Below are 25,483 nucleotides of genomic sequence, written 5' to 3'. Positions count from 1 at the left end.
CGCTTTTCTTACCCAAGATGAGACTAAAGTAATACGCTTTTCGATGGGCAGCTTACAACTATCGAACCATGTCCTTTTCTGACAAGGCGCGCAGTACAACTGAAAAGGGAAATCAGCATTGGCGTATTTCTTACGACGTTTCGCACAGTGGTCGCCATGAAAATTCACACAATTGCTGAAAATGTCATTTGGCAGCAAGCTATATTCCCAACAGAAATCCAAATAACAAGAATTAAATTTCGTCAGATAAGAGTATGGGGAATCGAAACTGGAAAAGCGCAACTCATTGCTATTCACAACGCTAAACGTTACACGATACACCCTTGACAACGCACTGAACGCTTTCCATATCTGCGTTCGACGTATTTCGTCATTCGATATATATCGTTCGCTGTCCGTGCGTTCGATAGGTAACGATTCTTGGAAATTCCTCATGTTACTGTACAAAATAAAATAGTCAAATTTGTGTGAATTCCTAAGGGACAAAACTGCTGAGGTCATCGGACTCTCTACTTACACACTACTTAAACTAACTTATCTTAAGAATACACACACACACACACACACACACACACACACACACACACACACACACACACACCGACAGAGGACTCGAACCTCCGGCGGGAGTGGCCTCGCAATCCGTGACATGGCGCCTCAAACCGTGCAGCCACTCCGTGCGGCTGTTACTGTACACTGCCATGCTACAAGAATGTGTTCCCCGTGTCGTCCCCGCATTTAAATGCAGTACTGCACTCTTCTCTGGAATGTGTTAGAAATTCCTCAAAACATCGACGTCTCATTTCCTAAGTATTGACAAGACTGCTCCAGTTCTTTTACCGTATCAACGGGAGCACTGTACACTTCTGCGATGACTTCAGACAGCAAGATCCTGAGAACAGGTGACCTTGAAAGCCATGGCACAAGCCGTACTCTGCCTATCCATGTTTCACCATAGACTATGTCATCAAAAGTACCAGGACACCAGACTGAAAATGATTTACAAATTCGTGGCGCCCTCCATCCGTAATGCTGGAATTCAACATGCTGTTGGCCCACTCTTAGCCTTGACGACATTTTCTACTCTCGCAGGCATACGTTCCATCAGGTGCCGGAAGGTTTCTTGGGCAATGGCAGCCCGTTCTTCACGGATTGCTCCACTGAGGAGCGGTAGCGATTTCGGTCTGTGAGGCCAGGGTGCCTATTCTGTATCTTTCCGCTATTGTGCCGATTGTTTCGGTACTCAAGAGCACCGAAAGGTCTGGTACTCGAATGAGAGCCCCAGCATTATTCAGTATGCATTTCGGTAGCGATACTGTTCGGGTCGCCCAAGCCGATCAAAAGCAAGCTGCCGCAGATCCGCGCATGCGCACTGCTGCGCCCACAGCGCCACGAACACAAGACGGCTAGCAGGCGACACAGGCGCGTTATTGTACCGAAAATTGCGTTTACGTTTCCATAACGCATGACACCGCATTCCATCGAGCTGACGTGCCCGCCTTCATCGCTCTTGCCTCCTCCTTAACAGTATCAGGCGCAGTACATCCATTTCCATGATTCTCACCTGGAATGCATAGAAATTTTTAGTTTGCCTGACTGCATGTTTCCATGCATGCATAATAACGACAGCGTATTTGATTGTATTCTGCAGATTGTCGTAAATGCCGCACTATGTCATCTTATTCTCATTCACACTGATATCGTGTTTTGGATTTTACGTGTCGGAAAATTAATTAGGAATAGTGTGTAGTACAACATTGTACTAATACATCTATAAAAACACACGAAAAATTGACTCTGAGAGTTTCAAAGATTAAGAAGATAAACAGAATGTGGTTATGACTCGCTCCTAGAGATCCAAATGATAAGGTAGCCCACTTCCCTATACAATACGTTAACAATTTGGGTCTTAAAAACTAAACCGAAAAAACGCATTTTCGAGAGCACCTGCAGTTCGTCGAAGTTTATAACATGCATCTCACGAATGAAAATGTTCCGTACATGGTGCTACAGTCTAAAAATATTATGGCGGAGCTCTTTCATCTCTGTCTACTGCTGTTGAGGATTCGATCGCAGATAAATACTTGTCACCAGCAAGATTATGAAGATGACTGTTGCTAGTTACATTCCCAGTAATTTAAGTTGTGCTCTTAGATTCCTGACTGACCGCATACTCGAAAATCGCTACATATTCGGAAGAAATGGTGAATTATTTCTGACAAGAAAAAATATAAAGGTCACTGTCGGTTGTTTCACTCACAGCAATTCCTTCTCCAGCAATTTCCTATTTCGTTTGTTAAACACACAGAAATCACGAAATCGTTACGGAGAAAGTGCGCTCTTACATGTAAGGAATAAAGAATATTGCAGAAAAATCTTAACTTACACGAATAACAATGTCTCAGAACGTGTTGCATATATGAAGAGGAAAAAAAAAATATTTTTGTACCCATCCGTGCGCGAGCCCGAGTCGTTTCGTGTCGCATTCTCTGGCGCTAACCACTTGGCCACGCCAAACAACAAAATCATAATGCTCAAAATCTCTTACTATTGCTTCGAGGAACGTAGTCCGACTTCGTTGCCAAACGGTGCTGCGTAAGTCATAAATGCGTGATAGTTACGAAGTTTTCCAATATATAAACCACAGCTCACCGATCGACAGCGCCACACCGAAATCCAAAACCTCTCGGTACAATTGTCATAAAATCGGTGGGAGAACCGGTTCGTAACAGGTCTCAGAAGCTTACTGAATGGGATATTTCGATAAAGAACCGAAAATGACGTCACTACCGAAACTAACCTACTACACCGATCGATATGAACGATACAGAATAGGGCCCCTGGCGCGAAATCGGCGTTCCAAAACATTCCAAAAGTGTTCTATAGGGTTCAGGTCAGGTCTGTGTGCAGACCAGTCTATTACAGGGATGTTATTGTCGTGTAACCACTGCGCCATAGGCCGTGCATTATGAACAGGTGCTCGATAGTGCTGAAAGATGCAATCGCCATCCCCCTCCTCAACAGTGGGAAGCAAGAAGGCGCTTAAAACATCAATGTAGGCCTGTGCTGTGATAGTGCCACGCAAAACAACAAGGAGTGCAAGCCTATCCATGAAAAACACGACCACACCATAACACCACCGCCTCCGAATTTTACTGTTGGCACTACACGCGCTGGCAGATGACTTTCACCAGGCATTCGCCTTACCCACACCCTGCCATTGGGTAGCCACATTGTGTTCCGTGATTCGTCACTCCACACAAAGTTCTTCCACTGTTCAGTTGTCCAGTTTTTATGCACCTTACACCAAGCGAGGCGTCGTTTGGCATTTGCCAGCATGATGTGTAGCTTATGAGCAGTCGCTCGACCATGAAATCCGAGTTTTCTCACCTCCCGCCTAAATGCCACAGTACTTGCAGTGGATCCTGATGCAGTTTGGAATTCCTGTGTGGTGGTCTGGATAGATGTCTGCCTATTACACATTACGAACCCCCTACAACTGTCGGCAGTCTCTGTCAGTCAACAGAGAGGTCGGCCTGTACACTTTTCTGCTGTACGTGTCCCTTCACGTTTCACTTCCTATCACATCGGAAGCAGTGGACCTAAGGATGTTTAGCAGAGTGAAAATCTCGCGCATAGACGTATGACGCAAGTGGTGCCCAATTACCTGACCACATTCGAAGTCCGTGAGTTCCGCGGAGCGCCCCATTCTGCTCTTTCACGATGTCTAATGACTACTGAGCACGCTGATATGGAGCACCTGGCAGTAGTTGTCAGCACAATGTACCTAATATGAAAAACGTATGTTTTTGGGATGTCCGGATACTTTTGATCACATAGTGTGTCTGTGAGAGAGGCACGAAAATGTGGTAAAACCAAACAAATTAACATGCCTAATACGGTGTATGGAAACAGTTGCCAATCAAAAGCTCTTGGGTATTGAACCCCAGTAAGAGATGTTCTTCGAGTTTCCGTGCCCGTATTAGAGAAACATACATCAGCGCATCAGTGATTCATTACGACGGCCGTTTGATGCGGGTATCAATCCTCACGATGGAGGGTATACTAAACATCTCCTCTGAGAAAGGGTTGCATGTGGTACGCTGGTGGTTCTATTCGTGTGTATTTCCCATGATTAATGAGGTGGGGAAAATGAGTTTTGACGTGAAAACAAAGCGTTTCTAGACACATGTTCATGTAATTTCTTCGTCTACGTGTGGGGACTGTGTCTTGCAATTTGTGCCGTACATTTTCGTCACACCTTGAAGAAGCGTCCTGCACTCACCTTCAATTTTGATGGATCTCTATATTTTTCCGAGAAAAGAACGTCGTCAGAGTTCCTCCACGGATTTCCATTTCAGTTCACGAAGCATCTCTTACACACTGGTGTGATGTTAGAATATACCGGAACTGCTGTATTGTCTTCCTTTAGTCGGACCTATTGCGGGTCCCAAACACTGGAGTAGTACTCAAGAATGGATCGCACTAGTGTCCTATATACGTTCTCGTTTACAAGCGAACCACACTTTCCCAAAATTCTGCATATAAGCCGAAAACGACCATTCGCCTTCTATATTACACTCCCTACATTCTCGTTCCATTTCATGTCGCTTTGTACCGTTGCACCTGGATATTTAATCCATGTGATTGTGTCAATTAACAGGCCACTATTGCTGTATTCGAACATTTCCTAATCATCTGCATTAATTTACATTATTCTACATTCAAAGTTAACTGCCATTCGTCACACCAACTAGAAATGATGGCTGCTGTGGCCGAGCGGTTCTGGGCGCATCAGTCTGGAACTGCACTGCTGCTTCAGTCGCAGGCTTGAATCCTCCCTAGGGCATGGATGTGTGTGATGTCCTTATGCTAGTTAGGTTTAAGTAGTTCTAAGTCTAAGGGACTGATGACCTCAGATGTTAGTCAGCCGGAGAGGCCGTGCGGTTCTAGGCGCTATAGTCTGGAACTGGGCGACCGCTACGGTCACAGTTTCGAATCCTGCCTCAGGCATGGCTGTGTGTGATGTCCTTAGGTTAGTTATGTTTAAAGAGTTCTAAGTTCTAGGCGACTGATGCCCACAGAAGTTAAGTCGCACAGTGCTCAGAGCCATTTGAACCTCAGATGTTAAGTCCCATAGTGCTTAGAGCCATTTGCCAACTAGAAATTTTGTCTATTTTGCATCATCCATCCATCACTCAACTTCGACACCTTCCCGTACAGCACAACATCATCAGCAAACATCTGCAGACTGCCGCTCACCCTGACTCACCCTCTAGGAATGCTATACAACAACTCAAACAAATAACATTAGTAGTTTTATTTCCAGAAAGGAGATTTGCAATACTTAACTTTACTACAGCAAATGTCGTTAGCGAGAGGTGACATGAAAACGGTACATTTCTTGCTATACACAGCGAGTCAAAGGAAACACTTGATGCGGCTCACAACAATCTGACAGCGCAGCACTATACAGATCACAACAATCTGACAGCGCAGCACTATACAGATCACGACAATCTGACAGCGCAGCACTATACAGATCACGACAATCTGACAGCGCAGCACTATATGGATCACGACAATCTGACAGTGCAGCACTATATGAATCCCGACAATCTGACAGCTCAGCACTACAGGGATCACAACAATCTGACAGCGCAGCACTATACGAATCCCGACAATCTGACAGCGCAGCACTACACGGATCACAACAATCTGACAGTGCAGCACTATACGGATCATGACATGGAGCACTATACGGACCATGACAATCTGACAGTGCAGCACTACACGGATCACGACAATCTGACAGCACAGCACTACACGGATCACGACAATCTGACAGCACAGCACTATATGGATCACGACAATCTGACAGCACAGCACTACACGGATCATGACAATCTGACAGTGCAGCACTATACGGATCACGACAATCTGACAGTGCAGCACTATACGGATCACGACAATCTGACAGTGCAGCACTATACGGATCACGACAATCTGACAGTGCAGCACTATACGGATCACGACAATCTGACAGTGCAGCACTATACGGATAACGACATGCAGCACTATACGGATCACGACAATCTGACAGCGCAGCACAATATGGATCACGTCAATCTGACAGTGCAGCACTATACGGATCACGACATGCAGCACTATAAGGATCACAACAATCTGACAGTGCAGCACTATACGGATCACGAAAATCTGACAGCGCAGCACTAATCACGTTGCAGACTCGGGCCTATCTGAGCGGCTGAGGTTAGCAGGGGCATCGCTTTTATTCACGTCTCGCAGGGGGCGCGCCTGGCGCGGCATGATCCAATTCCGCGCATCATTGGCCGCCATTTCCTCACTGTTTTCTCTGCTCTTGCGTTCTGTATCTTCGTTCCGGCGTTTGTGGTTACGCCAGAACGATTTATGCCTGCAGAGAACAAGAGCGGTCCTATGGTCCTATTCTTCCCCGCGGCGCTCCCAACAGTACCCTGTCTCTGAACACTCGCCGTCGAGGACAACGTACTGCGTTGTATTACTTAAATTCTTCGAGCTAGTCTTATATCTGGGAACCTAAACTGGGTTTTCGGACCTTAGTGAACAGTCTGCAGTGGGGCACAGTGTCAAGCACTTTTGGGAACTCTAGGAATGTGGAACAAGCCGGTTGCCCTCCATCGATAGTTTGTAGAATATCATGTGAGAAAAGGGCAAGCTGAGTTTCGCACGAGCGATGCTTTCTAAATTCGAGCTGATTTTTGGATAGAAGCTTTTCCGGATCAAATTTATTATCTTCAAACTCAGAATTTGTTCAAGAGTTCTGCAGCACACCGATGTTAGGGATACTGGTCTGTAATTTTCGGGGTCCACTCTTTCACCTTTCTGATACGCAGGGGTCACCTGCACTGGGCGAGAGATTCGCTATAAATGCAAGCTAAGTATGGGGTCGATGCCCCAGCGTACTCTCTGTAAAACCGAACTGGGATTCCATCTCGACATGGAATCAACATGGACAACTCTTTCAGGTGCCTCCCTATGTAACGGATTCCAATTTCTATGTCGTCTATGCAGGAGTCTGTGCGACAGTCAACCGATGGTGTGTTTGTACAGTTGTCTTGCGCGAACGCAGCATGTCATTCTCAATGGAGAGATCTTCCGAAGTAAGAGTGATTTCAGGTGTGCCGCAGGGGAGTGTCGTAGGACCGTTGCTATTCACAATATACATAAATGACCTTGTGGATGACATCGGAAGTTCACCGAGGCTTTTTGCGGATGATTCTGTGGTATATAGAGAGGTTGTAACAATGGAAAATTGTACTGAAATGCAGGAGGATCTGCAGCGAACTGACGCATGGTGCAGGGAATGGCAATTGAATCTCAATGTAGACAAGTGTAATGTGCTGCGAATACATAGAAAGAAAGATCCATTATCTTTTAGCTACAATATAGCAGGTCAGCAACTGGAAGCAGTTAATTCCATACATTATCTGGGAGTACGCATTAGGAGTGATTTAAAATGGAATGATCATATAAAGTTGATCGTCGGTAAAGCAGATGCCAGACAGATTCATTGGAAGAATCCTAAGGAAATGCAATCCGAAAACAAAGGAAGTAGGTTACAGTACGCTTGTTCGCCCCCCTGCTTGAATACTGCTCAGCAGTGTGGGATCCGTACCAGATAGGGTTGATACAAGAGATAGAGAAAATCCAACGGAAAGCAGCGCGCTTCGTTACAGGATCATTTAGTAATGGCGAAAGATGATAGATAAACTCCAGTGGAAGACTCTGCAGGAGAGACGCTCAGAAGCTCGGTACGGGCTTTCGTTGAAGTTTCGAGAACATACCTTACCCGAAGAGTCAAGCAGTATATTGCTCCCTCCTACGTATATCTCGCGAAGAGACCATGAGGATAAAATCAGAGAGATTAGAGCCCACACAGAGGCAAACCGACAATCCTTCTTTCCACGAACAATACGAGACTGGAATAGAAGGGAGAACCGATAGAGGTACTCAAGGTACCCTCCGCCACACACCGTCAGGTGGCTTGCGGAGTATGGATGTAGATGTAGATGTAGAACGACGACTTAAACGTGAAATTTAAAACCAGCTTTCCTGATTTTATAGCCACGCTAGACTGGTCGGCGGCTAACTGGATAGAAGCCTTCCACCAGCTTAACGATTTTACGAGGGACAAGAATTTTCTCGGCTTCTCGACAAGGTCTTGCGCTATGGTATGACGGCGGAAGTAACTGTGCGTTTTGGGTTGGGTTGGGTTGTTTGGGGGAGGAGCCCAGACAGCGAGGTCATCGGTCTCATCGGATTGGGGAGGACGGGGAAGGAAGTTGGCCTTGCCCTTTCAAAGGAACCATCCCGGCATTTGCCTGGAGCGATTTAGGGAAATCACGGAAAACCTGTATCGGGAAGCCCGGATGCGGGATTGAACCGTCGTCCTCCCGAATGCGAGTCCAGTGTGCGCTTTGGGCATTGATCTCCCTACGTACGCACAATTATCTACTAACTTTTGCTTCTCTACATTTGTGCGTTCTTTTTTTGAGTCGACAGAGCAACACACTGTTTCCTCGGTATATTCTAAAGTTGATTATTAAACCACAGAGGGTTCTTCCCATTCTTAATCCACTTACTTCGCACATGCGTCTCCAGAGCCCTACTTACAATCACTTTAAACTTTGCACGTAATTCCTCTACGTCCGCCATCTTGGCGCTAAATCATATTCATTCATTGTCTGAGATTCTAATAACTGCTTATATGCTTTTTCTAGCTTGTATACTCTCCTAGCCTGCTTGATGGGTTTATTAATTTGAGTTTTGTTTGTTTTGTTTTAGGGCGCAAAAATAACTAGGGTCGTACGCCCCCTTTCGGAACTGTAGAACACGAAGACAAAGAGAGGCGTCAAAAAGGACTACACGTTAATCCTAAATGACGGAAGAGAAGACAGCTAAAACCTTGGACGTAGAGAAACGTCTATAAAATACGCTATAGAGAGACGGAGATCCTGAACTAAAAATTAAATGGCCTTCGCCATACTTATACGACGGATAAAAAGGAAAACGCGGTCGACAGTCCGCGCGTCATTCGCTAAAATGGTAACTCAGACGTCAAACAGAACCCAGTACGTTGTCCTCGATGGTGAGTGTTCATCGGAGGTGAGGGTATCATCTGGGGTGCCCCAGGTAAGTGTGGTATGTCCGCTGTTGTTTTCTATCTACACAAATGATTTTTTGGATAGGGTGGATAGCAATGTGCGGCTGTTTGCTGATGATGCTGTGGTGTACGGGAAGGTGTCGTCGTTGAGTGACTGTAGGAGGATACAAGATGACTTGGACACGATTTGTGATTGGTGTAAAGAATGGCAGCTAACTCTGAATATAGATAAATGTAAATTAATGCAGATGAATTGGAAAAAGAATCCCGTAATGTTTGAATACTCCATTAGTAGTGTAGCGCTTGATACAGTCACGTCGATTAAATATTTGGGCGTAACATTGCAGAGCGATATGAAGTGGGACAAGCATGTAATGGCAGTTGTGGGGAAGGCGGATAGTTGTCTTCGGTTCATTGGTAGAATTCTGGGAAGATGTGGTTCATCTGTAAAGGAGACCGCTTATAGAACACTAATACGACCTATTCTTGAGTACTGCTCGAGCGTTTGGGATTCCTATCAGGTCGGATTGAGGGAGGACATAGAGGCAATTCGGAGGCGGGCTGCTAGATTTGTTACTGGTAGGTTTGATCATCACGCGACTGTTACGGAAATGCTTCAGGAACTCGGGTGGGAGTCTCTAGAGGAAAGGAGGTGTTCTTTTCGTGAATCGCTACTGAGGAAATTTAGAGAACCAGCATTTGGGGCTGACTGCAGTACAATTTTACTGCCGCCAACATACATTTCGCGGAAAGACCACAAAGATAAGAGAGATTAGGGCTCGTACAGGGGCATATAGGCAGTCATTTTTCCCTCGTTCTGTATGGGAGTGAAACAGGGAGCGAAGATGCTAGTTGTGGTACGAGGTACCCTCCGCCACGCACCGTATGGTGGATTGTGGAGTATGTCAATGTAGATGTAGAAACACAAACGAGAACGTGTGGTTAAAAACAGGGCATTCCATCAGGAAATGGCGGGCCGTCAAAGGTTGACCGCAACGAGCACGAATTGGTGGAGGAGCACCACTTAACAAATGGCGATGACTAAGAAGACAGTGCCCGATGCGCAACCTAGCTAAACCGAGAGAAGCCCGTCCAAGCCGCTGGGAGAAGCTCAGGGTTATTGAGTCTGTTCCCGTGAAGGGAGGACCAGTGGTGATGACAAAGCGACACCTCCTGCTGACAGACGGCAACACAGAGATCATCGGAGGGAATGGAAGAACTAGTGGGCTGAGGTAGGAGGACTATTGCCTTGACAGCAGCGTCAGCAACCTCGTTTCCTGTCAGACCGACGTGGCCAGGAACCCACATAAACATCACAGTGGCTCCATCAAGAACGACCAAGTAATACTTTCCTCGACGTGTTGCACTAACGGATGGACGGTGTACAGCACACAGAGGCTTTGAAGGGCACAGAGAGAAGATGACGCAATTGAAAACCCTTTGCCGCCGATGTACTGCGTGGCGTGATACAGGGCGAAGAGCTCCGCTCTAAACACTGAGCAGTGTTTCGGAGGCCGATATCGAAAAACGTCGATGCCAATGACGAAGGCACACACGACACGACGGTCAGTCCGAGGGCCATCAGTGTACACAAAGGTACTATCGAAAAGTTCCGCGTGAAGGTCCTGAAACTGAAGGCGATAGAGCGAGGCTGGAGTAGTGCCCTTAGGAAGCGAATGAAGGCCAAGGTGAACACGGGCCACCGCACGAAGCCAAGGTGGTGAAGGGTTCACACCCACCGGGAAAGTGGCTGGTAACGTGAAGTTAAGCTGAAGGAGCAAGAGCCCCGTAAGCGGACTCCAGGAGGTAACAGAAGAGGGACGCGCCACGAAATGACGATCAAAGGAGTGACTGAAGGAGGAGGCATACGAGGGGCGTCTGAAAAGTCCGTGCAAAAATAAAAACTACTTATGTGTTTTTCCGACAGTCTTCTTTTAGACTTATACTCTTCGTCCAACGCTGTTCCAATTTGTTGACCCCTTCCGAATAATAGTAATTGTCCAAGTCTGTAAAATAGCTATTAGTTGCTGCAATCACATCCTCGTTTGAATAAAATCTTTGTCCCACCAGCCATTTCTTCAAATCGAGGAACAAATACTAGCAGAGGGAGCCAAGTCTGGTGAATAGGTGGGGGGGGGGGGGGGGATGTGAAATGAGTTGGAATCCTATTTCCATTAATTTTACGATCACAACTGCTGAGGTGTGTGCTGATGCATTGTCGTCATGGAAAAGGACTTTTTTCCGGTCCAATCGCCGGCGTTTATCTTGCAGCTCGGTTTTTAAATGGTCCAATAACGATGAATAATATGCACCTGTAATAGTTTTACCCTTTTCCAGATATTCGATGAGGATTATCCCTCACGAATTCCAAAAGACAGTCGCCATAACCTTTCCGACCGAAAGAATGGTCTTCGCCTTTTTTGGTGCAGATTATCCCTTGGTAAACCATTGTTTAGATTGTTGTTTGGTCTCAGGAGTATAGTAATGTATTCATGTTTCATCCAAACGACGCTTAAAGTCCTGCGGATTTTTCCTGAACAGCTGCGAACCATCCTTGTAACACTTCACACGATTCCGTTTTTGGTCAAGCGTTAGCCCTCACGGGACCCATCTTGCGGATAGCTTTCTCATGTCCTAATGTTTATGCAAAATATTGTGTACCCTTTCATTCGAGATGCCCACAGCACTAGCAATCTCACCCACCTTTTCTCTTCTGTCATCCATCACCATATCGTGGATTTTATCAATGATTTCTTGAGTCGTAACCTCCACAGGGCGTCCAGAACGTTCAGCATCACCTGTGCCCACATGGTCACTCCGAAAATTTTGAAACCACTTATAAATCGTTCTAATCGAAGGTGCAGAGTCACCGAACGTTTATCAAGCTTCTCTTTTCTCCTGAGGTCTTTTGCCTTTCATAAAGTAAAGTTTAATCACCACACGAAATAGACCAATGAGGCTGAAACTTTATGTGCGTGCTTTCGAAACATGCTACTAACTAAACATGACCTCCGGTGGTGCCATCTTTCGGACTGTGCACGGACTTTTCTAATGCCCCTCGTAGAATGGGTGGCCAGGCATGACAGACAAACGGCGTGCATACCTGCTGAGGAGAAAGTCACGGTGGTCGGACAGCGGTAATTCGGCAGGCAGCTTCTGGATACGGATTTTCAACCGTGCTGGTGTTAAAGGCGCCAATGAGCAAAGGGATGCCACGATGGTGGATTGTATTGAGACAGCGTAAGAGGCGCGGACGTGCAGATTCGAAACGAAACACCCAAAGTGTTGTTTAGGACGGACAAGGAACGAATACAAACGGAGAAGGGTGGTACGATCTGGTCTCCAGGAAGTACCACTGAGGACACGTAGGACATTGAGGGACTGCATACAGCGGGCTGCCAAGAAAGACACGTGGGAGGACCAAGAAAATTTCCTATCGAGCATGAGCCCCAGGAATTTCGTAGTTTCAACGAACGGAAGAGCAACAGGCCCAAGATGCAAAGACGATGGAAGAAACCAATTGCGCCGCCAGAAACTCATGCAAACGGTTTTGTCAGTGGAAAGACGAAAGCTTATGTCGATGCATCACGAGTGAAGGCGATCGAGACATCGCTGAGGACGCCGCTCAGTGAGACAAGTCGGTGGAGGACTGCAATAGATGGCAAAATAGTCAACAAAGAGGGAGCCGGAGATGCCCGGCGGGAGACTGGCGAGTATAGGGTTAATGGCGACAGCAAGGAGGACAACGCTCAGGACGGAAGCCTGAGAAACACCGTTTTCCGGGATAAAGGTGTCCGACACAGAACCCACACGTACCTTGAAAACAAGGTCTTCTAAACATTCCTGAAGGAAACAGGGCAGGTGGCCACGGAATTCCCACGTGTAAAGAGTATGGAGAATACCAGTTTTCCAGCAGGTGCCGTAGGCCTTCTCCAAATCGAAGAACACGACCACAGGCTGGGATCTCTGCAGAAAACCATTCATGAGATGGGTGGATAAAGTGACGAGATAACTGCAGAACAGCGCGCTCTAAATCCACACTGTGCAGTGGTTAGTAAAATGCGAGACAATTTTAGTAACCATCGTCCCCACGAAGACTTCATTCTCATTGATCCCTGTTCTATACTGACTCCGTCGAAAAGGTCAGGCCTGTTTGTAATTCCAATGTCTGAAATATTACCAGCGTGTTTGGGTTGTTGAACAAGCCGTCTACAGTTTACTGAAAACGTGGGCAACGGTACTTCTACATCTACATCTACATGATTACTCTGCAATTCACATTTAAGTGCTTGGCACAAGGTTCATCGAACCACAATCATACTATCTCTCTACCATTCTACTCCCGAACAGCGCTCGGGAAAAACGAACACCTAACCCTTTCTGTTCGAGCTCCGATTTCTCTTATTTTATTTTGATGATCGTTCCTACCTATGTAGGTTGGGCTCAACAAAACATTTTCGCATTCGTAAGAGAAAGTTGGTGACTGAAATTTCGTAAATAGATCTCGCCGCGACGAAAAACGTCTTCGCTTTAATGACTTCCATCCCAACTCGCGTATCATATATGCCACACTCTCCCCCCTATTACGTGACAATACAAAACGAGCTGCCCTTTTTTGCACCCTTTCGATGTCGTCCGTCAATCCCACCTGGTAAGGATCCCACACCGCGCAGCAATATTGTAACAAAGGACGAACGAGTGTAGTGTAAGGTGACTCTTTAGTGGACTTTTTGCATCTTCTAAGTGTCCTGCCAATGAAACGCAACCTTTGGCTCGCCTTCCCCACAATATTATCTATGTGGTCTTTCCAACTGAAGTTGTTCGTAATTTTAACACCCTGGTACTTAGCTGAATTGACAGCCTTGAGAATTGTACTATTTATCGAGTACTCGAATTCCAACGGATTTCTTTTGGAACTGATGTGGATCACCTCACACTTTTCGTTATTTAGCGTCAACTGCCACCTGCCACACCATACAGCAATCTTTTCTAAATCGCTTTGCAACTGATACTGGTCTTCGGATGACCTTACTAGACGGTAAATTACAGCATCATCTGCGAACAACCTAAGAGAACTGCTCAGATTGTCACCCAGGTCATTTATATAGATCAGGAACAGCAGAGGTCCCAGGACGCTTCCCTGGGGAACACCTGATATCACTTCAAATTTACTCCATGATTTGCCGTCTATTACGAACTGCGACCTTCCTGACAGGAAATCACGAATCCAGTGGCACAACTGAGACGATACCCCATAGGCCCGCAGCCTGATTGGAAGTCGCTTGTGAGGAACGGTGGCAAAAGCTTTCCGGAAATCTAGAAATACGGAATCAACTTGAGATCCCCTGTTGATAGCGGCCATTACTTCGTGCGAATAAAGAGTTAGCTGCGTTGCACAAGAACGATGTTTTCTGAAACCAAGCTGATTACGTATCCAATAGATCGTTCCCTTCGAGGTGATTCATCAGACTGCCTGTCCGTTCCCTCTGCATTGAATCCCATACGTCCCTGTCTGAACTCGGTAGGTTCAAGTCGCCTCTGACAGCCCAGTGGCTGGTGCCTGAGTAAGTCAGCCCGCCGGGGTGACCGAGCGGTTCTAGGCGCTACAGTGTGGAACCGCGTGACCGCTAAGGTCGCAGGTTCGAATCCTGCCTCAGGCATGGATGTGTGTGATGTCCTTAGGTTAGTTAGGTTTAAGTAGTTCTAAGTTGTAGGAGACCGATGACCTCAAAAGTTAAGTGCCATAGTGCTCAGAGCCATTTGAACCATTTGAGTAAGTCAGCCGGCGGAGAGTTCCTCGCGAAAACGGAGGTTGGTTGGCTGATTTCGGGAAGGGGACCAAACAGTGAGGTCATCGATTCCATCCTTTTAGGGAAGGATGGGTAGAAATCACGGAAAACCTAAATCAGGATGGCTGGACAGGGTTTGAACCGTCGTCCTCCCGAATGCGAGTACAGTGTGGAAAAGCTAGGATCCGTGTGTGAGTCCCCACCCAGCACAGTTTTAGACAGGTAGGAAGTTTCATAGTGAAATATTCATTCTGTGTTAGTGGATTATTTACGGATGAACTGTACGTGAGTGATCGATCAGAGAAGAACAAACATTGCTACCGATAATGCGGAAGCATAGCAGCACAGGTTACTACACTTAAAAGTATACGGCAGATGCAGAAATGTTTGCGTCTGGCGAGAGCAGGTGTTGTTGTTGTTAACCTATAGGCCGGAACGCAGTGTGCGCAGTTTGGCACTCCCATTGTGCGAGCGGGGAGGATGTAGTTAGGAAATCACGGTACCGGAAGGCTGCAGATGGCGGAACCCTTCCAAAGTGATGCCTAGCTAACAGAATACGCGCTGGCAGGAAATGACAGGTGTAATCAAAACTTCATTAAAAACAAATGTACTCCTGCCGTCATCAACCCGGAGGTTGATCTGAACACAGCACTGGGCCTACTAGTCATGGTTCCATGTAGCCTTTATTATGTATTAGAATTATATTAATACCTTCAGCTGCTAACGGGCGTTTATATATATCAACGGGGACAGGTGAAAATGTGTGCCCCCACCGGGACTCGAACCCGGGATCTCCTGCTTACATGGCAGACGCTCTATCCATCTGAGCCACCGAGGACACAGAGGATAGTGCGACTGCAGGTACTATCTCGCGCACGCCTCCTGCGAGTTCACATTTTCACCTTATATGTCCACACAGTATATTCGTAGTGTCCCTACCCAACACACTCTTTACTCGTGGAAGACATTCTTACCAAGTCCCGTAAGAGTTCGGGTAATACGTGTGCATCTGCACAGAAGAAGGAGGTCATGGCCGGTATTGCCAGAACTATATGATTATATGGACATGTCCGAAAGAACAGACACCATTGATGACCTGCAGCCGTCTAGAACGAAATCTGAATTATATTAATACCTTATATCAACGCCCGTTAGCATCTGAAGGTATTAATATAATTCTATTATGTATGGTTCCAGGTTCCATAACTGCTGTTAATTTCTTAATGGAAGTCCTAGTTGCAGTGAGGCGTGCGTCTACTTTCGAAAATTGAATACGCTTGCCTATATCAGTTTCTTTGGCGCTTGCGGGCGTATTAACCCATGTTCTATGATCCTAACCCTTTTCCTAGTCACTTGATTCCACATATTCCTATCCTCAACTATTCTAGTAAGGATCTCATTCCTTATCTTATCAGTCCACCTAATTTTCGTCACAAGCTGTAGAACCGCATCTCAATTGCTTCTATTCTCTTTCGTTTTTTTGTCACAGTCCGTGATTCACTCCCATATAGTACAGTGCTGTGCTCCAAAAGATAAAATCTCAGAAATTTTTGCCTCTAATTGAGAACGATGCCAGAATTAATTCATTTTATCAACTGCATTGTTTTGTTGTTAAGTTTATTGCAAGTGTTACTGATGCTACTCCTCAAGACTTCGTCTTTCTTCGGTTGACTCTCAACCTACAATGTGTGCTCGTTAGATTGTACATTCCATTCACCTAGTCCTGCCATACTTTCGCACCTTCATTGGGGAAACCAGGATCATCACCGAATCTTATCAAGGATGTCCTTTCACCTCGGACTTAGACCCGACTCCTGAACCTGCCTGATTTCCATCATCGCTTCTTCGATGTACGTGATGAACAGCTTGGGAGAAAGACTGCATCCTCGCTTTACGGCATGTCAAATCCGAGCACTTCTCCCTTGGCTCTCCATTCGATTAATAACACACGTCTGCGACATAAAAATTGTTTCAAACTTATCAAGTGATTTTATAGTGTTTTCAACGCTGATTTCCGAAAAATATTGAAAAAATCCACCACGTATAGTTATTTCACAAACTGCTTGTCTATTTATAGCTTTTTCGATATTTCAGCACTCTAGTGAGTTTGAATTTTGGTTTTTAGGATCTCCATAAACTGTTATTTAGCCGTTTTTATACTGTTGTTGTTGTTGTTGTTGTTGTTGTTGTTGTGGTCTTCAGTCCTGAGACTGGATTGATGCATGTCTCCATGCTACTCTATCCTGTGGGAGTTTCTTTATCTCCCAGTACCTAGTGCAACTTACATCCTTCTGAATCTGCCTAATGTATTCATCTCTTGGTCTCCCTCTACGATTTTTACCCTCCACGCTGCCCTCCAATACCAAATTGGTGATCCCTTGATGCCTCAGAACATGTCCTACCAACCGATCCCTTCTTCTGGTCAAGTTGTGCCACAAACTTCTCTTCTCCCCAATCCTATTCAATACTTCCTCATTAGTTATGTGATCTGTCCATCTAATCTCCAGCATTCTTCTGTAGCACCACATTTCGAAAGCTTCTATTCCCTTCTTGTCCAAACTATTTATCGTCCATGTTTCACTTCCATACATGGCTACACTCCATACAAATACTTTCAGAAATGACTTCTTGACACTTAAATCTATACTCAATGTTAACAAATTTCTCTTCTTTAGAGACGCTTTCCTTGCCATTGCCAGTCTACATTTTATATCCTCTCTACTTCGACCATCATCAGAGATACACGTAAAATGAAGAGTAATTTGGAGAAAACAGCAGTATTTTCATGTCAGTGCCTGTCTGTAGTGTTGTCCCTTCCCCCGCCATCACCAAGCAGTGAGCTTCTGCAGTTGTCCTTCAGTTCACAGTACCTCTTCTCTCTGTGCTGTTCACGTGTTGTTACTGGTGCTTTAAAGTAGTGACTGTTTTCTTGTGTTGTGACGTTGTTTTATGGACAATGGCTACCAGAGGATGTATGAACTCGCCAGATTGCTTCTGCTACATTTGTGGTAACTATACCGTCAAAAAGCAACAAAGAAACATTTCCGATTTTGTTGAAAAAGCATATTTCGCCTAAATTGGTACAAAGTTAGGCGATCAAGATAAGCCTTAGGGCCCCACAGAAAGTTTGTCCAGTGTGTGTTGAAGAACTGAGCCGATGGTTTCAACGCAAAAAGCAGTCCTTACGTTTTGGAACAACAATGGTTTGGAGGGTGACCAAAAATCATAGTAGTGACTGCTGTTTTTGTTCTTGCAACATACGAGGTTTCAATTTGAAAAACAAAAAGGATATTTCTTACCCTAGCATTCAATCAGCCATTCGCCCTGTTTCTCATAGACCTGTAGTACCAATACCCTCTGCTCCAGATTATTTGGATGATACAGACGATCACGAGCCATTGGCTCAGCAAGGCGTTAGTGAAGAAGACAGAGACTGCTACGACCCTGGCACAACCGATGCCATTCCATTCTCAGAATGTCAACTGAATGATTTAGTTAGAGACCTAGGCCTTTCTAAAGAATCGGCAGAGGTTTTAGAATCTAAATTGCCGGCCGGTGTGGCCGAGCGGTTCTAGGCGCTTCAGTTAGTTGTTAGCAGTTTCCTAGAAAACAAAAGAGATCCAAACTACAAGACAATCGTCGCAGACAAGCTCGACAACTTTAACAAGCTGGGCTGTAACATGAGCATTAAAGTTCATTTTCTCCACTCACATCTTGACTACTTCCCTGGAAACCTTGGTGATTTAAGTGCAGAGCAGGGCGAAAGATTCCACCGAGACATCAAAGAAATGGAACGTCAACATGATAGCGGACTACTGCTGGATGATAAAAAGAGATGATCCTCATCGAGTCCACAGCCGGAAAAGCAATGAAAGAAGCTTGGGCAGAAAGCGAAAGCGTTATTATAAGGACTTATGAGCTTAAATAGAAATAGAAGTGTACTGGAAATGTAGTTAGGAACATGATTTATAAATAAAATAAAATTTTATAACGTTGGGAGGAATGTGATAAATTGCTTAAATTTTGTTATTATACCCAAAAATACTCCCTTTTTTGTGAGAAAACCTGACGTGATAGAAAAAAATGGATTGCATTTTTGAAATCAGCGTTGAAAAGTACATAGTCAGTTATTAAATTTCAAACAACTTTCAAAAAATATCTTTTGCAGACCTCTGTAATGGGGCTAATAAACCCTGCAAGTACGAAAGTTAGTTGATACTCTCCTTCTTAAAAGCTCAACAGTTCCCTTCGCTACGCCAGTAAACGAAGAAACGTGCCTTGCATGTATTTCTCACGATGATTCTGAAGTAAGATATCTGGACATACACGCAACTCTCCCGCATGCGCGGAACATGAGGTGCATAGACCTATCACGCAAGCCTTAGAATAACCTGTACACAGTCTGACAAACGAAGTGAAACACAAACAAGAAGAGGAAATGACATAAAACTTCAGTAGCTGGGAGGGTATGTGCTGTTATTTCGGTGAGTACAGAACCGAGTCAAATCTACAGCGAAAGAAGTCGAGCGTTCCCCTCCCCTACTACCAACCTAACGTGTTCATTTAATTTAATATCGCTTTGCCTAGGTATTTAATCAAAGAAACTGTGTCCAGCCTCAGCCTACAAATGCTGCATTCGAACGTTGTAGGATTATTTTTCCTACTCATCCGCATTAACTTATAATTTTTCTACACTCAGAGCAAGCTGCAATTCATCACATCACCTGGAAATTTTGTCTGAATCATCTTGTGTCCTCCCACAGTCAGTCGACAGCTTCCTGTACGCCCTAGCATCAGCAAACAGCCTTAGACTGCTGCTTAACCTGTCCGTCAGATCATTTATGTATACAGAATATAATGGCGGTCCTATCACACTTTCCTGGAGCACTTCTGCCGATACCCTGATGGAACACTCGCCGTCGACGACAACGTGTGGGCCCTATTTCTTAAAATGTCTTCGAGCTATCCACATCTGAAAACCTACCTACCCCGTGTGCTCTGATCTTCAACAATCTACAGGGTGAAAAGTACTTAAACCGACAAACTCTGGCAGATTGGAGGGGACATCAAAACAAATATTTTTCCCTAATGTCATTTTTTCCTGTGAGGAATATTTAAACCGGTAGAGGAAGATTTCTCTGGCCTTAAATTAATTAAACCAACAAACACTTCTCCATTTTTATGACCAAGAGACAACACATTAAGACAGCCCAATTTCAATTACAGTAGATTTTCTAAAATGCCTTCATTGACACGTAAACAAAGGTTACACCGTCGGATCATGTTCTGTCTGACACGGGCAAAAACCCCAGGAGTATCCTGAATTGTTCCTGCTGCTGCTACTATCCGGGCAACCAGATCCTCTTCTGATGCAACAGGAGTTCCGTAAACAAGGTTGCGCATCTCTCCCCACACAAAAAAGTTCAGAGTGGACATATCTGGGGATCGAGCAGGCCATGGTACAGGACCACCTCTGCCAATCCACGTGTCTGGGAGCCGTCGGTCCAGGAATCGACGCTCACGACGACTGAAATGTGCCGGCACCCCGTCATGTTGGAACCACTGCGTTGTCTCTTAGTGAGCGGGACGTCTTCCAGCAATTCTGGCAATGCTCTGGCGAGAAAATTGTAATAGTGCCTGCCATTTAATGGCCTAGGTAGCAGATACGGCCCAATTAAACAGTCCGCAGCAACACCGACCCACACATTAACGAAGAACCGCACTTGATGAGCGCTAGTAACTGTGGCATGTGGGTTATCCTCACTCCAAACATGCGAAATGTGCATGTTGAAGACTCCATCACGCCCCAGCGTTGCTTCATCGGTAAACAACACAGAGGATGGAAATGTAGGATGCATTTCACACTGTTCCAGGTACCACTGCGAAAACTGGGCTCTGGGTGGATAATCAACTGGTTCCAGGTTATAGACACGCTGTAAGTGAAATGGACGTAACAATTGCTCTCGAAGGACTGTTCTTACATTGGTCTGATTCGTCCCCATGTTACGTGCAATTGCACGAGTTCTGATTGAAGGATCCCGCTCCACATGCTGCAAGACAGCCTCCTCAAATTGCAGCGTTCTTACCGTGCGACGGCGTCCCTGTCCAGGTAATCTACTAAATGACCCGGTCTCACGCAGACGTTGGTACACAGCAGCATGGTTGCATGATGCGGGATACGGCGATTCGGATATTGTTGTTGATAAACCCGCTGTGCAGCTCGTCCGTTGTGGTGCGCTACGTAGTACGCACCAACCATATCAGTGTACTCACTCCAGGTGTATCGCTCCATTAGTGAACAGAGACAGTGCACTACTACACTGGTGGACAGCAGTTGCCTACAACTGAAGTTCGTAATACGCCCTCTAACAACTGAAGATCGTAATACGGCCTCCATCGGTTTAAATAATCCTCATAGGAAAAAATAACATTAGGGAAAAATATTTGTTCTTATGTCTGCTACAACCTCCCAGAGTTTGTCGGTTTAAATACTTTTCACCCTGTATAATGAGGCAACTTGTGAAACGCCTTCCGGAAATCTAGGAATATGAAATCAGCCATTTACTAGTACCGACCAATTGGAGGGGGGGGGGGGGGATGTTGCAGATAGTCCATTCCTCGTTCTCGGATGGCAGGCGTAGATGTAGAGGGGTTAAGATATGCTTGAGCAAAATACGGGAATCCCCTCCCCCCCCCCCCCCCCTTGCGGTGGTGAGACGTTGTCACGGAACCTTGAAGACGAGTACACCTCCCTACACGTTAAAAATGGTTCAAATGGCTCTAAGCACTATGGGACTTAACATCTGAAGTCATCAGGCCCCTAGACTTAGAATTACTTAAACCTAACTAAGGACATCACACACATAGGCGGCCGGGATTGCCGAGCGGTTCTAGGCGCTACAGTCTGGAACCGCGCGACCGCTACGGTCGCAGGTTCGAATCCTGCCTCGGGCATGGATGTGTGTGATGTCCTTAGGTTAGTTAGGTTTAAGCAGTTCTAAGTTCTAGGGGACTGATGACCTTAGAAGTTAAGTCCCATAGTGCTCAGAGCTATTTGAACCATTTTTGATCATACGCATCCATGCCCGAGGGAGGATTCGAACCTGCGACCGTAGCAGCAGCATGGCCCCGGACTGAAGTGCCTAGAACCGCTCGGCCACAGCGGCCGGCCCCTCACGTTCCCGTGAAGTCCAACGTAGCGTCACTGTCACATGAGGATGCTCCTCAAATCTGGATACCTTGCAGTTCGACCAGCCGGCGAAATGGAGACCCACAGTGAGGCCCCGTTAAAACTCTGTCAGGAGCTGATAATGCTGCCTCACACGAGTACACTGCATCCCCGTGTATTTCAGTCATCACTCAAAATCTGACGCTCTTCACGCACTCTACCAAGCCTGATATCAACACTAAACTCGAGCAACAGTAATGCACTCTCGTGGCCGTTGTACGTTTCTCAGAGAACTGCAATCATTCAGATTCTCACTTGATGTCATTTAGATACTCGCTTGACGATTTGTTTGTGTACGAAGTTACGCTGACAGCTGTGTCTTCTGCATGTTTCAATTTTAGCCAGGGAGTGTATTTGTTGCTGTACCCTGTCTCACTGAGCATTCTTAAGAAGCGACCAATATTGAAAGGCGTGCTCAAATACTATGAAAAGAAATTCAGTTTATGAAATATTAGCTCTTACTGAACATAACGTGGCGTTCTCTAACTAAAGAAAGCTCTACCCAGTAGTTGCATGGAAACACGTCACTTCCATCTGCAGTGAGGGAGACAGTGATCAACAAAACCGCAGTCCAACATCACTGACTTCTGTTGTAGAGTCTTAGAATATATTCCGAATTCAAACACAATGAGGTATCTCGCAAAGCATGAAGTCTGGAAACATCAGTCGTGCGAAAACCATCTCGGGCTTTTCTCACATGGCATCCTGAAAACCATGAGTCAGGGCACTCAGATTCGCAGTATTTCATGGTTTCCCAAAGGCATTTGACTCAATACCACAAGAACGCTCATTACCGAACAGTCCGCCCCTGGTAGCTGAGTGGTCAGCGTGACGGAATGTCACACCTAACGGCCCGGGTTCGAGTCCCGGCTGGGTCGGAGATTTTTCTACGCTCAGGGTCTGGGTGTTGTGTTGTCCTTATCATCATCATTTCAACCCCATCGACACGCAAGTCGCCGAAGTGGCGTCAGCTCGAAAGACTTGCACCAGGCGAACGGTCTACCCGACGGGAGGCTCTAGCCACACGGCATTTCCACTACCGAAAATACTGTCGTATGTGGTATCAATCCAAATTTGTGATTAGATGGAGGATTTCTTGGTAGAAATGACGCATTATAGTATCTTCGCTAGAGAGTCACCGACAAAAGCAGAAGTAAATTCAGGTGTTCCCCGGTGGCATTCTTGCTGTTCATGTTGTATTTTAGCGATCTGACCGCCTGCTTAGCTGAGCGGTAGCGTGTTTGCCCACCATGCAGGGAGCCCGAGTTCAATTCCTGCTTGCGGACTGGCTGTTGTGTTATCATTTCGTCACCACTGACACGCAAGTCGCCCAATGTGGCGTCACCTGAAATAAGACCCGCAATTCGGCGGCCGAACTCTTCCCCAGATGGGGCCTCCTGGCCACGAAGGCCACACGATCATTTCATTTCTTTCCATTAGCGACTGGCTCACTACACAACAGTAACCTCTGGCTTTTTACAGACTCCATACTTACAAAAATAAGCTTAGCGCCCCCTGCTTCGCTCGCGTAGTGTGTATGGTCTGCACAGATTTTTTGTTTTTCTCTAATAAAATTTTTATTTTGTTCACAAACTGCAGTGCCTTCTAAACTTTTCACGTTAATTAAGGCCATAGAAACATGGCCTTTTCCGTTCTTGAGGTGGCATTTCCATAGAAACTTTCATCTTCCTAACACATATTCCTTTGCATCTAACCGAGAAGTGAAATACCACATTCTCAGATTTAACTTCGATTTTTTTTTAATGTAACGAAATATCTCCCTAAAAATTTTCGTCCCCTATTTGATGGGTCGATCACATAACTAATGAGGAAGTATTGAGGAGAATAGGAGAGAAGAGGAGTTTGTGGCACAACTTGACGAGAAGAAGGGATCGGTTGGTAGGACATGTTCTGAGACACCGAGGGATCACCAATTTAGTATTGGAGGGCAGCGTGGAGGGTAAAAATCGTAGACGGAGACCAAGAGATGAATACACTACGCAGATTCAGAAGGATGTAGGCTGCAGTAGGTACCGGGAGATGAAGAAGTTTGCACAAGATAGAGTAGCATGGAGAGCTGCATCAAACCAGTCTCAGGACTGAGGACCACCACCACCACCACCACAACAACAACAACAACAACAACAACAACAACATTTCACCCCCTTAGGCATTGTATTTCCAAAAACAGTGAAACATTTTTTTTTTAATTTCCTACAGAAGCCAATACAAATTTTCTCAGACTTACCTTTGAAAATGCTTTCATAATGAAAAAAATTCGCAAAACTTTTCATCCCCACTTCATTCCCTTCGGGGGTTGAATTTCCAAAAACTCCGAAACAAGTATTTCTTTATTCCTACGAGGGTGGTTTGAAAAGTTCTCGGAACGGAAGAGAAAAAAAGTACTTACATCCCTGAAACTATTTTTTATTTTTCAATGTAGTCTCCTAGTAGATTAATGCACTTGGTCCAATGATGTTCCAGTGCCTTCAGCCCATCTCGAAAATAAGTTTCCTCCAGGCCTGAAAAATAGTTGTCAACTCCTGCTATCAATTCTTCGTTTGAAGTGAATATTCGTGTACCAAGAAAAATTTTCAGTTTTGGGAAGAGATGCAAGTCTGACGGAGTCATACCAGATGAACAAGGCGAGTGTGGCAACAATTATTTATGCCTTAGTTCGTGTAATTTTACCATGGCGACGGCACAAGTGTGCGGGTGCGCATTGTCTTGATGGAAGATTACTTTCTTCCTTGCTAAACCTCGCCTTTTTTCGCGTGTCTTTTGTTGCAATTTGTCCAGGAATTAGGCATAGTATTCTCTAGTAATTGTTTGCCCAGTGAGAAGATAATTTACAAACAGAATCCGCTTCGCGTCCCATAACACTGATCCCATGAGTTTCCCCGCCGAAGGAACCGTTTTGCTTTCTTTGGTGGCGAAGAATCAGCATGTTTCCACTGCTCTGACTGTTGTTTTGTCTGTGGGGTATAGAAGTGCGCCAAGTTTCATCTGTGGACACAAACCGGCGCAAAAAATCTTGTTCGTTTCTCCTAAAACTGGCCAAACATTGTCCCGGTATGTCCATTCTCGTGCGTTTTTGATCCAGGATCAAGAGTCGTGGCACCCATCTTGCAGATAATTTTTTGCCATTTCTAATTCTTCAGTTAAAATGTGATATATCCTTTCAGATGACATCTGGAAAGCGTGAGAAATTTCACGCACTTTCAATCGGCGATTTTCCATCACCATTTTGTGCACTTCTGCAATGATTCCTGGAGTGGTGACACATATTGGCCGACCACT

The 25,483-nt window shown here is 45.5% G+C and overlaps 1 protein-coding gene and 1 non-coding gene across 4 annotated transcripts in view; both read right to left on the bottom strand.

The window, feature by feature from the left end:
- The window catches only part of LOC126106891 (uncharacterized), a 276,906-nt gene that overhangs the window by 197,717 nt on the left and 53,706 nt on the right, over window positions 1-25,483 (bottom strand). The window lies entirely within an intron of this gene.
- Trnat-ugu (transfer RNA threonine (anticodon UGU)) lies at window positions 15,720-15,794 on the bottom strand. The gene has a single exon. It is a non-coding gene; the product is annotated as a tRNA-Thr (tRNA).

Source organism: Schistocerca cancellata, chromosome 10 (assembly GCF_023864275.1).
Source record: "Schistocerca cancellata isolate TAMUIC-IGC-003103 chromosome 10, iqSchCanc2.1, whole genome shotgun sequence".
NCBI classification, from domain to species: Eukaryota; Metazoa; Arthropoda; class Insecta; order Orthoptera; family Acrididae; genus Schistocerca; species Schistocerca cancellata.
The sequence above is the reverse complement of the archived record's forward strand: the minus strand, read 5'-3'. Positions and strand labels throughout refer to the sequence as shown.